This window comes from Salmo salar, chromosome ssa01 (assembly GCF_905237065.1).
Source record: "Salmo salar chromosome ssa01, Ssal_v3.1, whole genome shotgun sequence".
Lineage (NCBI taxonomy): Eukaryota > Metazoa > Chordata > Actinopteri > Salmoniformes > Salmonidae > Salmo > Salmo salar.
Genome location: NC_059442.1, coordinates 66,365,485 through 66,378,830, shown reverse-complemented (window position 1 = coordinate 66,378,830; position 13,346 = coordinate 66,365,485). Strand labels below are relative to the sequence as shown.

The window sequence follows — 13,346 nt, the reverse complement described above, 5'->3', positions numbered from 1 at the left end:
TTCCAGAGTTTATACAAATGAACAATCCCTCTGGATGTTGAAATGAAATCCCAGCCCAGTAACAGTGAATTACACTTGGTACATTCAATGAATTTACAGTGTTATTCCTCATTGCATTATGGTTGTTCTATCATTAAACAGAGGCCACTAAACACTTCAGTGATTTTAAATAGTCACATATTTCTAGCACTGGCTGTCAAAAATGTTAGGTTACACTCTACTTGAGCGATGTGTCATCATACAACCTATAACATACAGCAATTATAAATAGATTTAGTTAAAAGGCTTATTCAATGTGGGGTAGAGTGGGGTAAGTTGAGCAATTTCTTACATTCAGCATCACTCCCTCAAGGGATATATAGTATCCTTTCTAACAAAGATTTCTACATATATTTCAGGATGTTGTGCATCCCTAGAAATAATCGGAATTTGTGTAAATATTAGTTTTGAGAACATATCTTGTCCAAAAAAAGTGGCCACTTGGCACAATTTACCACAGGTATGGTGTAAGTTGAGCCACGGGGCAGGGTAAGTTAAGCCACCTACAAATCTGTACTGAATAAAATATGACCACTACCTTTATAAAACAATATCTATCTTTATTTCCCAAAAACAATTCATCACAACCACAATCACTTTTTTGTCTTTTAATAATTTTAAGCATCTTTTAACACAGGCTTAACACCTAACAAACACTGTCATTTTTTTTACACCTTTAACATAGTCCAGGCCCTTTTGTTATCTCATATCCCAAGGATAATGCCTTGCATTACGCCTTGGAAGAAAACACTTCAATTTGCTCAACCATTGGCTCAACTTATACCAAGCAATCATTTTTACTATATTAGCCCACACAGCCACAATAATGCACTTTCATGCTAGGTTTAGAACCTCATATTGAGACCCCAACTGATGTATAGAACAATCTTAAAATTATCTACATTGGTTTAGATACAAGTATCATGAAACCTCTAACACAATACATTCATTTGAGTTGGTAAAAATAATTTTTTTATCTAACTTGCTTACCACTTTTTCTGTGTGGTTTCTTCCTTCACATACTCCATGAAATGATGACCTCTTCCTAAATATTTGGTCAAATAATTAATTCTGTGCATAGTGTCCTTGAAACAAGAGTGGCTCAACTTACCCCTTTGACTCAGCTCACCTCTTTGGCTCAACATACCCCTTTGGCTCAACTTACCCCTTTGGCTCAACTTACCCCACTCTCCCCTATCATTATGTGATGGTCTATAGCCTATGAAGGTTTGTATCCTATTTTCAAGGTCTCAGCTGAATGTGTTCTTCTCCTGGTCCTGCTGTTGCTGATGAAGGAAGGAAGGGGGTCTCCTGTCCTCTCTTTAAAGCTTGTGGAAGGTTATTGTCTGCCAGAGCCAGCAGCCAACATCCCAAACTGTAGGCTTGATTTCTGAAGAGAGACGACAAGAAGAGGGGGGAGAGGGCAAGACCAGCATTATTAACCCCATGGGAATAAAAGCGTCTGGAATCGATCTGTGACGGAACTTGTGTGGGAAACAGGCAGAGTGTGGAATGGAACGATTGATAAAGTAACACACACCCCCAGTGATTTATACCATAACCTAAAATCCTTGTGTATATCCTAACATATGTTTGTATCCCCCATGAGTGCTCAATGTTCCAAAAGTTTATGTGAGTCAATATTACTCACAATGTCTATATGCTTTTGAGCTGAGTTAAAAATACAACGACTCAAACAATGCTATGTGTTTGAGGTCATCTCCACAAGGTGTAGGTCCAGTATGCAGTATCCAGCAAGCAAGCAGAGCATACATAAACTGTGTCTATGGGATGAGAGGACAGTGGTGGTACTGGTACTGGTGGGGATGGTGGAAGGAGAGGAGATTTAAAGATGAAAGCTGGAATATTCAACCCTGCTTGGTCCTGTCTTTGGCAGATATCTGGGTCAGAGTGAGTCTTTTGGTGAGGTGATGATTTGGCATGCCTCCTTTGCAGAGATTTCAGGGAGTCAAATCCAAGAGTTTGTTTAGTCTACACACACAAACACAGCTTGAGAGTTGGCACTCACCAACTGCTCTCTTCTGTGTGTTTGTGTTGTTGGAGGGTTGAGGGTCAGTGCGGGGTGGCATACTCCGTAGCATCTCATTCATAGTTTGGCTGTGTGCTGCTGTCCTGATTCTAAGATTCTGCTAACACACACACGTATGCACGCACGCATTACAATTTCGATAGTCATCACTGCAACCTGTATCAAAAGGTTGGCTGGACTTTGCTAATGACCCGTAGATCTATACATTACTCCCTTTTTGTTTACAAGGTTTAGTTTTAATACACCGTATTGCTATAAATGTCAACTCTACCCTCGCTCCGGCGCTCGACGTCGTTTACTAACCACCGGTCCTGGCAACCCTCATTACGCACACCTGCGCCCCATCACTACCATGATTACTTCTCCTTTATCTAGCACTCCCTAGCATCACCGTTCAGGCAGTATTGGTTCTGTATTCATGTCCAGACGAGTCTCTTGTTTTGTATCGCTCTATGTTCTCTATTAAACTCACCAACTGCACCTGCTTCCTGACTCCCAGCGTCATTGTTACAGAATACTGCCTCAACAAATGGAAGCAGCGGGGAATCAAGACCTCCCAGATGGTCGGCAAACAGGGACATCTACTTCGTCAACACCGCAACCAGCTGGAGCATCAGGGGTTCGGCTATGGATGAAGTCCTCCGCGTTCCTCAACGTCTCGACATTACCCGTGGGGCGTCACATCCAACAAGCGGAGGATTCTCTACCACGAGTCGACCCAGCGAGCCAGCACCCCAGCTGATCCAGCAGTCCACCCAGATCAGCGATGCCCATTTGTCCCTCCCGGACAAATATGACGGGACTCCATCCAAATGCCGTGGCTTCCTACAGCGGGGATCCCACTATTTTGCTCATCAGATGGGAGCCCCCACCACCAAGAGGTCCAAGGTTGCCATGGTTATTTCCCTGCTGACGGAACGGGTGTTGGAGTGGGCTACGGCTGTCATGGAGAGAGGAGGAGCTGGATTCCTATGAGGGGTTAATGGCTCTGTTCAGAGGAATCTTTGATCATCCACCAGAGGGCAGAGAGGGGAGTGAGCGCCTACTCCAACTACGGCAGGATGGCCAGACTGCTCCGTCAGTGTTACAGGCATTCATTAACAAGGTGTTTCGGGACATGCTCGGATGCCAGGTGTTCGTTTATATCGACGACATCCTGGTCTATTCCATCAGAAGGCTGTCTCCTTTCTGGGTTACCAGATCAGCCCGCAAGGAGTGATGATGGATGGTAAGAAGGTAGATGCTGCCAGGTCATGGCCAGTCCCAACCACAATAAAGGGGTTACAATGGTTTTTGGGGTTTGCCAACTTCTACCGCCACTTCATCGAGAACATTAGCGCTCTCCTCTCACCTCTCTCCTCAAGGGTGGTCCCTGTAAATTGGGGTGAAGTTCTGCAGCTGACGAAGCCTTCTGCCTACTGAAGGGACGTTTCACCTCTGCCCCGTTGCTCAAACACCCAGATCCTACGCTTTGTGGTGAAAGTGGCTCCTACAGAAGTTGGTGTGGGGGATTTCCTGTCCCAACGACAAGGTAATCCACATAATTGTTTCCATGTGCATATTACTTTAAAAAACTGTCCCCTGCAGAGAGGGACTATGATATGATGACGGCGATGGGAGCTCCTGGCGGTGAAGTTGGCATTAGAGAAGTGGAGACACTGGCTTGAGGATGCCAAGGACACATTTCTCATGCTCACTGACCATCGGAGCCTGGAGTACATATAGACAGCGAGGCGGCTGAACCCACGCCAAGCAAGGTGGGCCCTTTTTTTCCACTAGATTTGACTTCACTCTGACATATCGCCCAGGTTCAAAGAACACCAAAGCCGATGTCCCATCTCTACAATTCGGGAGAGGTTCCTGCCCTGAGTGCACCCATAATTCCCCTCTCTCGAGTCGTAGCCCCTGTGGTCTGAGACGTAGATGTGGACATTCGCCAGGCCCTGGAGAGGGAACCCGCACCCGCTACCTGCCCTCCTGAGGAAATATACATTATTACGGAGATAAGGGATCGGTTGCTGACCTGGGCACACACAGCTATCATCGCTGGACATCCAGGTATCACCCGCACTATTCAATCTATCTCCGAAAAGTACTGGTGGCCTACATTGGCGCAGGACGTCACTCGCTATGTCAACTCCTGTTCCGTATGTGCACAAACTAAATCTCCCCGGCACGTTCTAGCAGGGAAACTCCTTGCCGTGCCTCAGCGTCTATGGTCTCATCTGTCCATTGATTTTGTCACTGATCTCCCTTCTGATGGTTTCACCACCATTTTGGTGGTTGTGGACAAATTCTCAAAATCCTGACATTTTATCCCGATCTCTCTCAGTCTAACTGGCAGGTGGAGAGGATTAAACAGGAGCTGGGGAGGTTCCTGAGGAGTCACTGGCAGGGGGAGTGGGCCCAATTCCTTCTCTGGGCGGAGTACGCTCAGAATTTATGGTGTCACTCCACCACCTGACTCCCGGCGTCATTGTTACAATAACAACATTCTAGATACATTTCATCTTAATGTTCTGGTGCCGTTCGGGCAGTTTAGAGTATTGATTTGGGAATTATTTGTGGAGGAATGTTCGTTTTTCTGCGTGATTTGTGATGTTTTACATGTGCTTCCCATTACTGTGTTTTTGTATGTGTATATTTGTAATGTGCAGGGAACATTTGAAAAAGAGACCTAGGTCTCAATATCTTCCCTGGTAAAATAACACACACACACACACACACACACACACACACACACACACACACACACACACACACACACACACACACACACACACACACACACACACACACACACAGAGGTTGTTACCACTCGACATTGCAAGTGTGATTAATGGGATGTGGACAGGCATCCCTATGATCCACTCCATCTGGGTTAGAGTTCAACCCTGCTGCTGAGGAATGAGTTAATGTAAAACCCGCCTGACCCACCACACAAAGGAGGGCACTGAATGAACCTGAATACACAACCGAAAACTGAAAAAATAGCTCAGCCATGAGGGATGCAGCAGATCTCCACCTTTTAATGATATGCAGTGACAAGCCAGATGCCTACAGACTCAGGGCCATCGAAACCCTTCAGCCCCAAATCTCATGTTTTAATTTCTCAGCTTCCAGGATCCCATTAGAGTAGGTCTCTCTCCCTGTGTCACTGCCCACACACATTTTTCCACCAAGGTACACACATGCACGCACGCACACCACTCCCTACTCCATTCCATCACATATTCCAACTGTCAGTGTTTGTCCCTCTGACTGTTCCCCCTGGTCTCTCTCCATGCCCAATCCACAGAATTGCCAGTGGTGGAGGTGTTGCTGTTTTTTCCACATTCCTGTAAAGATTAGACAGGAACTCATGTTAAATACTGTTGAAGTAATATGGCCACAGGTTCATCTGCCTCACCTAAAGCCCATTCTAGTGGGAAGCTGCTATAGACCACCAAGTGCTAACAGTCAGTATCTGGATAACGTGTGAAGTGCTTGATAATGTATGTGATATCAACAGAGAGGTATATTTTCTGGGTGATTTAAATATTGACCGGCTTTCATTTAAGCTGCCCACTCAAGAGAAAGCTTCAAACTGTAACCAGTGCCTGAAACCTGGTTCGGGTTATCAGTCAACCTACCATGGTAGTTAGAAACAGCACAAGAATGAAATCAACAACATGTATTGATCACATCTGTGCTAATGCTGCAGAAATGTGCTAGAAAGCAGTATCCAGACCCATCGGATGTAGTGATCACAATATAGTAGCCATATACATTTACATTTACATTTAAGTCATTTAGCAGACGCTCTTATCCAGAGCGACTTACAAAATGGTGCATTCACCTTATGATATCCAGTGGAACAACCACTTTACAATAGTGCATCTAAATCTTTTAAGGGGGGGGTTAGAAGGATTACTTTATCCTATCCTAGGTATTCCTTAAAGAGGTGGGGTTTCAGGTGTCTCCGGAAGGTGGTGATTGACTCCGCTGTCCTGGCGTCGTGAGGGAGCTTGTTCCACCATTGGGGTGCCAGAGCAGCGAACAGTTTTGACTGGGCTGAGCGGGAACTGTGCTTCCTCAGAGGTAGGGGGGCCAGCAGGCCAGTGGTGGATGAACGCAGTGCCCTTGTTTGGGTGTAGGGCCTGATCAGAGCCTGAAGGTATGGAGGTGCCGTTCCCTTCACAGCTCCGTAGGCAATCACCATGGTCTTGTAGCGGATGCGAGCTTCAACTGGAAGCCAGTGGAGAGAGCGGAGGAGCGGGGTGACGTGAGAGAACTTGGGAAGGTTGAACACCAGACGGGCTGCGGCGTTCTGGATGAGTTGTAGGGGTTTAATGGCACAGGCAGGGAGCCCAGCCAACAGCGAGTTGCAGTAATCCAGACGGGAGATGACAAATCATATCTTGGGAAACCAAAGTTCCAAAGGCTGGGCATAATATAGTGTATAAGAGGTAATAAAATAAGTTTTGTAGTGATTCCTATGTTGATGATGTAAATAATACTTGTTGGTTCGTTGTGTGTAATGAGGAGCAAACAGACGTTGCACTTGACACATTTATGAAATTGCATATCCCAGTTACTAATAAGCTTGCACCCATGAAGAAAATGACTGAAAAAAGTGTTAAATCCCTGTGGATTGATGAGGAATTGAAACATTTTATGGTTGAGAGGGATGAGGCAAAAGGAATGGCAAATAAATCTGGCTGCACAACCGATTGGCAAACTGTGAAATCATGTGACTAAACTGAATAAAAAGAAGAGAAACTACACTATGAAACAAAGATATATTACTTAAAGAATGAAAGTAAAACGCTTCAGTGAAACTTTGTGAAAAAAGGCTAACTTAGCTCCATCATTCATCTCAAAACCGAATGGTATTACCAGCTGCTTTAATGATTTTTTAATTGGCAAGATTAGCAAACTTAGTCATGACATGCCAGAAACAAATGCACTTGAACTACACATCCAACTATATCAGACCAAATCATGAACGGCAAGAATTGTAATTTTGAATTCCGTAAAGTCAGTGTGGAAGAGGTGAAAAAAGTATTGTTGTCTATCAACAATGACAAGCCACCGGGGTCTGACAACTTGGATAGAAAATTACTGAAGATAATAGCGGATGATATTGGCAATGCTATTTGACATATCTTCAATTTAAGCCTACTAGAAAGTGTGTGCCCTCAGGCCTGGAGGGAAGCAAATGTAATTCCGCTACCTAAGAATAGTAAAGCCCCCTTTACTGGCTCAAATAGTCGACCAATCATTCTGTTACCAACCTTTAGAAACTTTTGGGAAAATGGTGTTTCACCAGATACAATTCTATTTTACAATTAATAAAATGACAGACTTTCAGAACGATTATAGAGAAGGCCATTCAATAAGCACAGCACTTACACAAATGACTGATGATTGGCTGAGAGAAATTTATGATAGAAATATTGTGGGGGCTGTTTTGTTCACTTCAGTGTGGCTTTTGAAATTACCAATCATAGTCTACTGCTGGAAAAACGTATGTGTTATGGTTTTACAACCCCTGAAAAATTGTGGATAAAGAGTTACAGTTTATTACTGCCACTAAAAGTGGCAGTAATAAAGCCTCTCTTGAAAAAGCCGAATCGTGATCCAGAAATTATAAAAAACTATCGGCCTATATCGAATCTTCCATTCCTCTCAAAAATGTTAGAAAAAGCTGTTGCACAGCAACTCACTGCCTTCCTGAAGACAAACAATGTATACGAAACGCTTCAGTCTGGTTTTAGACCCCATCATAGCACTGAGACTGCACTTGTGAAGGTGGTAAATGACCTTTTAATGACGTCAGACCGAGGCTCTGCATCTGTCCTCGTGCTCCTAGATCTTAGTGCCGCTTTTGATACCATCGATCACCACATTCTTTTGGAGAGATTGGAAACCCAAATTGGTCTACATGGACAACTTCTGGCCTGGTTTAGATCTTATCTGTCGGAAAGATATCAGTTTGTCTCTGTGAATGGTTTGTCCTCTGACAAATCAATTGTAAATTTCGGTGTTCCTCAAGGTTCCGTTTTAGGACCACTATTGTTTTCACTATATATTTTACCTCTTGGGGATGTCATTCGAAAACATAATGTTAAATTTCACTGCTATGCGGACGACACACAGCTGTACATTTCAATGAAACATGGTGAAGCCCCAAAATTGCCCTCGCTAGAAGCCTGTGTTTCAGACATAAAGAAGTGGATGGCTGCAAACTTTCTACTTTTAAACTCGGACAAAACAGAGATAATTGTTCTAGGTCCCAAGAAACAAAGAGATCTTCTGTTGAATCTGACAATTAATCTGGATGGTTGTACAGTCGTCTCAAATAAAACTGTGAAGGACCTCGGCGTTACTCTGGACCCTGATCTTTCTTTTGAAGAACATATCAAGACTGTTTCAAGGACAGCTTTTTTCCATCTACGTAACATTGCAAAAATCAGAAACTTTCTGTCCAAAAATGACGCAGAAAAAATAATCCATGCTTTTGTTTCTTCTAGGCTGGACTACTGCAATGCTCTACTTTCCGGCTACCCGGATAAAGCACTAAATAAACTTCAGTTAGTGCTAAATACGGCTGCTAGAATCCTGACTAGAACCAAAAAATTTGATCGTATTACTCCAGTGCTAGCCTCCCTACACTGGCTTCCTGTTAAGGCAAGGGCTGATTTCAAGGTTTTACTGCTAACCTACAAAGCATTACATGGGCTTGCTCCTACCTATCTTTCCGATTTGGTCCTGCCGTACATACCTACATGTACGCTACGGTCACAAGACGCAGGCCTCCTAATTGTCCCTAGAATTTCTAAGCAAACGGCTGGAGGTAGGGCTTTCTCCTATAGAGCTCCATTTTTATGGAATGGTCTGCCTACCAATGTGAGAGACGCAGACTCAGTCTCAACCTTTAACCTCTTATGGCTAGGGGGCAGTATTTTCACGGCTGGATAAAAAACGTACCCGATTTAATCTGGTTACTAATCCTACCCAGTAACTAGAATATGCATATACTTATTATATATGGATAGAAAACACCCTAAAGTTTCTAAAACTGTTTGAATGGTGTCTGTGAGTATAACAGAACTCAAATGGCAGGTCAAAACCTGAGAGATTCCTTTACAGGAAGTGGCCTGTCTGACCATTTCTGGAACTTCTTTGCCATCTCTATCTTTTACAAAGGATCTCTGCTCTAACGTGACACTTCCTACGTCGTCCATAGGCGCTCAGAGCCCGGGAAAAACCTGAATGTCGTCATCCCAGCCCCAGGCTGAAACACATTATCGCCTTTCTCAAGTGGCCGATCAAGGGACTGTGGGCTTAGGCGCGTGACCTGGCCGCCCCCGTCTTTGTGATTTTTTTCCTCTGTTTGCCGAAAAGGAGATTCCCTGTCGGAATATTATCGCTTTTCTATGAGAAAAATGGCATAAAAATTGATTTTAAACAGCGGTTGACATGCTTCGAAGTACGGTAATGGAATATTTAGAATTTTTTTGTCACGAATTGCGCCATGCGCGCAACCCTTCTTTACCATTCGGATAGTGTCTGGGACGCACGAACAAAACGTCGCTATTCGGATATAACGATGGATTATTTTGGACCAACCCAACATTTGTTATTGAAGTGGCAGTCCTGGGAGTGCATTCTGACGAAGACAACGAAAGGTAATCAAACTTTTATAATAGTAAATCTGATATTGGTGAGTGCTAAACTTGCCGGATGTCTAAATAGCTAGCCCGTGATGGATGGGCTATGTACTTAGAATATTGCAAAATGTGCTTTCACCAAAAAGCTATTTTAAAATCGGTCATATCGAGTGCATAGAGGAGTTCTGTATCTATAATTCTTAAAATAATTGTTATGCTTTTTGTGAACGTTTATCGTGAGTAATTTAGTAAATTGTTAGCAAATTCCTCCGGAAGTTTGCGGGGGGTATGCTAGTTCTGAACGTCACATGCTAATGTAAAAAGCTGTTTTTTGATATAAATATGAACTTGATTGAACAAAACATGCATGTATTGTATAACATAATGTCCTCGGTGTGTCATCTGATGAAGATCATCAAAGGTTAGTGCTGCATTTAGCTGTCTTCTGGGTTTTTGTGACATTATATGCTAGCTTGAAAAATGGGTGTCTGATTATTTCTGGCTTGGTACTCTGCTGACATAATCTAATGTTTTGCTTTCGCTGTAAAGCCTTTTTGAAATCGGACAGTGTGGTTAGATAAAGGAGAGTCTTGTCTTTAAAATGCTGTGAAATAGTCATATGTTTGAAAAATGGAAGTTTTTGTATTTTTGAGGAATTTGTAATTCGCGCCACGCCTATCATTGGATATTGGAGCAGGTGTTCCGCTAGCGGAACGTCTAGATGTAAGAGGTTATAAGTCTTTACTGAAGACTTTTCTCTTCAGTAGGTCCTATGATTAAGTATAGTCTGGCCCAGGAGTGTGAAGGTGAACGGAAAGGCTGGAGCAACGAACCGCCCTTGCTGTCTCTGCCTTGCCGGTTCCCCTCTTTCCACTGGGATTCTCTGCCTCTAACCCTTTTACAGGGGCTGAGTCACTGGCTTACTGGTGTTCTTCCATGCCGTCCATGGGAGGGGTGCGTCACTTGAGTGGGTTGAGTCACTGACGTGGTCTTCCTGTCTGGGTTGGCGCCCCCCCCCCTTGGGTTGTGCCATGGCGGAGATCGTTGTGGGCTATACTCGGCCTTGTCTTAGGACGGTAAGTTGGTGGTTGGAGACATCCCTCTAGTGGTGTGGGGGCTGTGCTTTGGCAAAGTGGGTGGGGTTATGTTTGGCCCTGTCCGGGGGTATCATCGGATGGGGCCACAGTGTCTTCTGATCCCTCCTGTCTCAGCCTCCAGTATTTATGCTGCAGTAGTTTATGTGTCGGGGGCTAGGGTCAGTCTGTTACATCTGGAGTATTTCACTTGTCTTATCCGGTGTCCTGTGTGAATTTAAATATGCTCTCTCTAATTCTCTCTTTCTCTCTTTCTGTCTTTCTCTCGGAGGACCTGAGCCCTAGGACCATGCCTCAGGACTACCTGGTATGATGACTCCTTGCTGTCCCCAGTCCACCTGGCCGTGCTGCTGCTCCAGTTTCAACTGTTCTGCCTGCGGCTATGGAACCCTGACCTGTTCACCGGACGTGCTTGTTGCACCCTCGACAACTACTATGATTATTATTATTTGACCATGCTGGTCATTTATGAACATTTTAACATTTTAACATCTTGACCATGTTCTGTTATAATATCCACCCTGCACAGCCAGAAGAGGACTGGCCACCCCTCATAGCCTGGTTCCTCTCTAGGTTTCTTCCTAGGTTTTTGGCCTTTCTAGGGAGTTTTTCCTAGGGAGTTCTTCCTAGCCACCGTGCTTCTTTCAAATGCTTTGCTTGCTGTTTGGGGCTTTAGGCTGGGTTTCTGTACAGCACTTTGAGATATCAGCTGATGTACGAAGGGCTATATAAAAATAAATTTGATTTGATTTGAAGTCGGAAGATTACATACACCTTAGCCAATTACATTTAAACTCAGTTTTTCACAATAAAATATTTTTCTTAGGTCAGTTAGAATTAACACTTTATTTTAAGAATGTGAAATGTCAGAATAATATTAAAGACAATGATTTATTTCAGCTTTTATTTCTTTCATCACATTCCCAGTGGGACAGAAGTTTACATACACTCAATTAGTATTTGGTAGCATTGCCTTTTAAAATATTTTTATCTTGGGTCAAATGTTATGGTTAGCCTTCCACAAGCTTCCCACATTAAGTTGGGTGACTTTTGGCCCATTCCTCCTGACAGAGCTGGTGTAACTGAGTCAGGTTTGTAGGCCTCCTTGCTCGCACACACTTTTTCAGTTCTATCCACAAATGTTCTATAGGATTGAGGTCAGGGCTTTGTGCTGGCCACTCCAATACCTTGACATTGTTGTCCTTAAGCCATTTTGACACAACTTTGGAAGTATGCTTGGGGTCATTGTCCATTTGGAAGACCCATTTGTGACCAAGCTTTAACTTCCTGACTGTCTTGAGATGTTGCGTCAATATATCCTACCTCATGATGCCATCTATTTTGTGAAGTGCACCAGCCCCTCCTGCAGCAAAGCACCCCCACAACATGATGCTGCCACCCCCATGCTTCATGGTTGGGATGGTGTTTTTCGGCTTGCAAGCCTCCCCCTTTTTTTCTCCAAACATAACGATGGTCATTATGGCCAAGCAGTTCTATTTTTGTTTCATCAGACCAGAGGACATTTCTCCAAAAAGTACGATCTTTGTCCCCATGTGCAGTTGCAAACAGTAGTCTGGCTTTTTTATGGAGGTTTTGGAGCAGTGGCTTTTATCCTTGCTGTGCGGCCTTTCAGGTTATGTCGATATAGGAATCATTTTACTGTGGATATAGATACTTTTGTACCTGTTTCCTCCAGCATCTTTCACAAGGTTCTTTACTGTTGTTCTGGGATTAATTTGCACTTTTCGCACCAAAGTACGTTCATCTCTAGGAGACAGAATGCATCTTCTTTCTGAGCGGTATGACGGCTGCGTGGTCCCATAGTGTTTATACTTGCGTACCATTGTTTGTACAGAACATGGTACATTCAGGCGTTTGGAAATTGCTCCCAATGATGAACCAGACTTGTGGAGGTCTACAATTCTTTTCAGAGGTCTTTGCTGATTTCTTTTGATTTTCCTATGATGTCAAGCAAAGAGGCACTAACTTTGAAGGTAGGCCTTGAAATACATCCACAGGTACACCTCCAATTGACTCAAATGATGTCAATTAGCCTATCAGAAGCTTCTAAAGTCATGACATCATTTTCTAGAATTTCCAAAGCTGTTTAAAGGCACAATCAACTTAGTGTATGTAAACTTCTGACCCACTGGAATTGTGATACAGTGAATTATAAGTGAAATAATCTGTCTGTAAACAGTTGTTGGAAAAATTACTTGTGTTATGCACAGAGTAGATGTCCTAACCGACTTGCCAAAACTATAGTTTGTTAATAAGAAATTTGTGGAGTGGTTGAAAACAAGTTTTAATGACTCCAACAAGTGTATGTAAACTTCCAAATTCAACTGTACCTGTCTAACAGGACACAGAGGGTGTTCTTTAATGGAAGCCTATCCAACGTAATCCAGATAGAATCAGGAATTCCCCAGGGCAACTGTCTAGGCCCCTTACTTTTTTCAATCTTTACTAACGACATGCCACTGGCTTTGAGTAAAGCCAATGTGTCTA

At 43.5% G+C, this 13,346-nt stretch overlaps 1 protein-coding gene across 3 annotated transcripts in view; it reads right to left on the bottom strand.

Moving 5' to 3' along the window:
- The window catches only part of LOC106607484 (carbohydrate sulfotransferase 15), a 51,709-nt gene that overhangs the window by 20,150 nt on the left and 18,213 nt on the right, over nt 1-13,346 (bottom strand). For 2 of the 3 annotated variants that reach the window (XM_014204482.2, XM_014204488.2), the window contains exon 2: nt 1,223-1,429. The exons of the other annotated variant lie outside the window; for it this stretch is intronic. The gene's annotated coding sequence lies outside the window, so the exon portion shown is untranslated. The remainder of the gene's footprint in view (nt 1-1,222; nt 1,430-13,346) is intronic. 3 annotated transcript variants of the gene reach the window in all.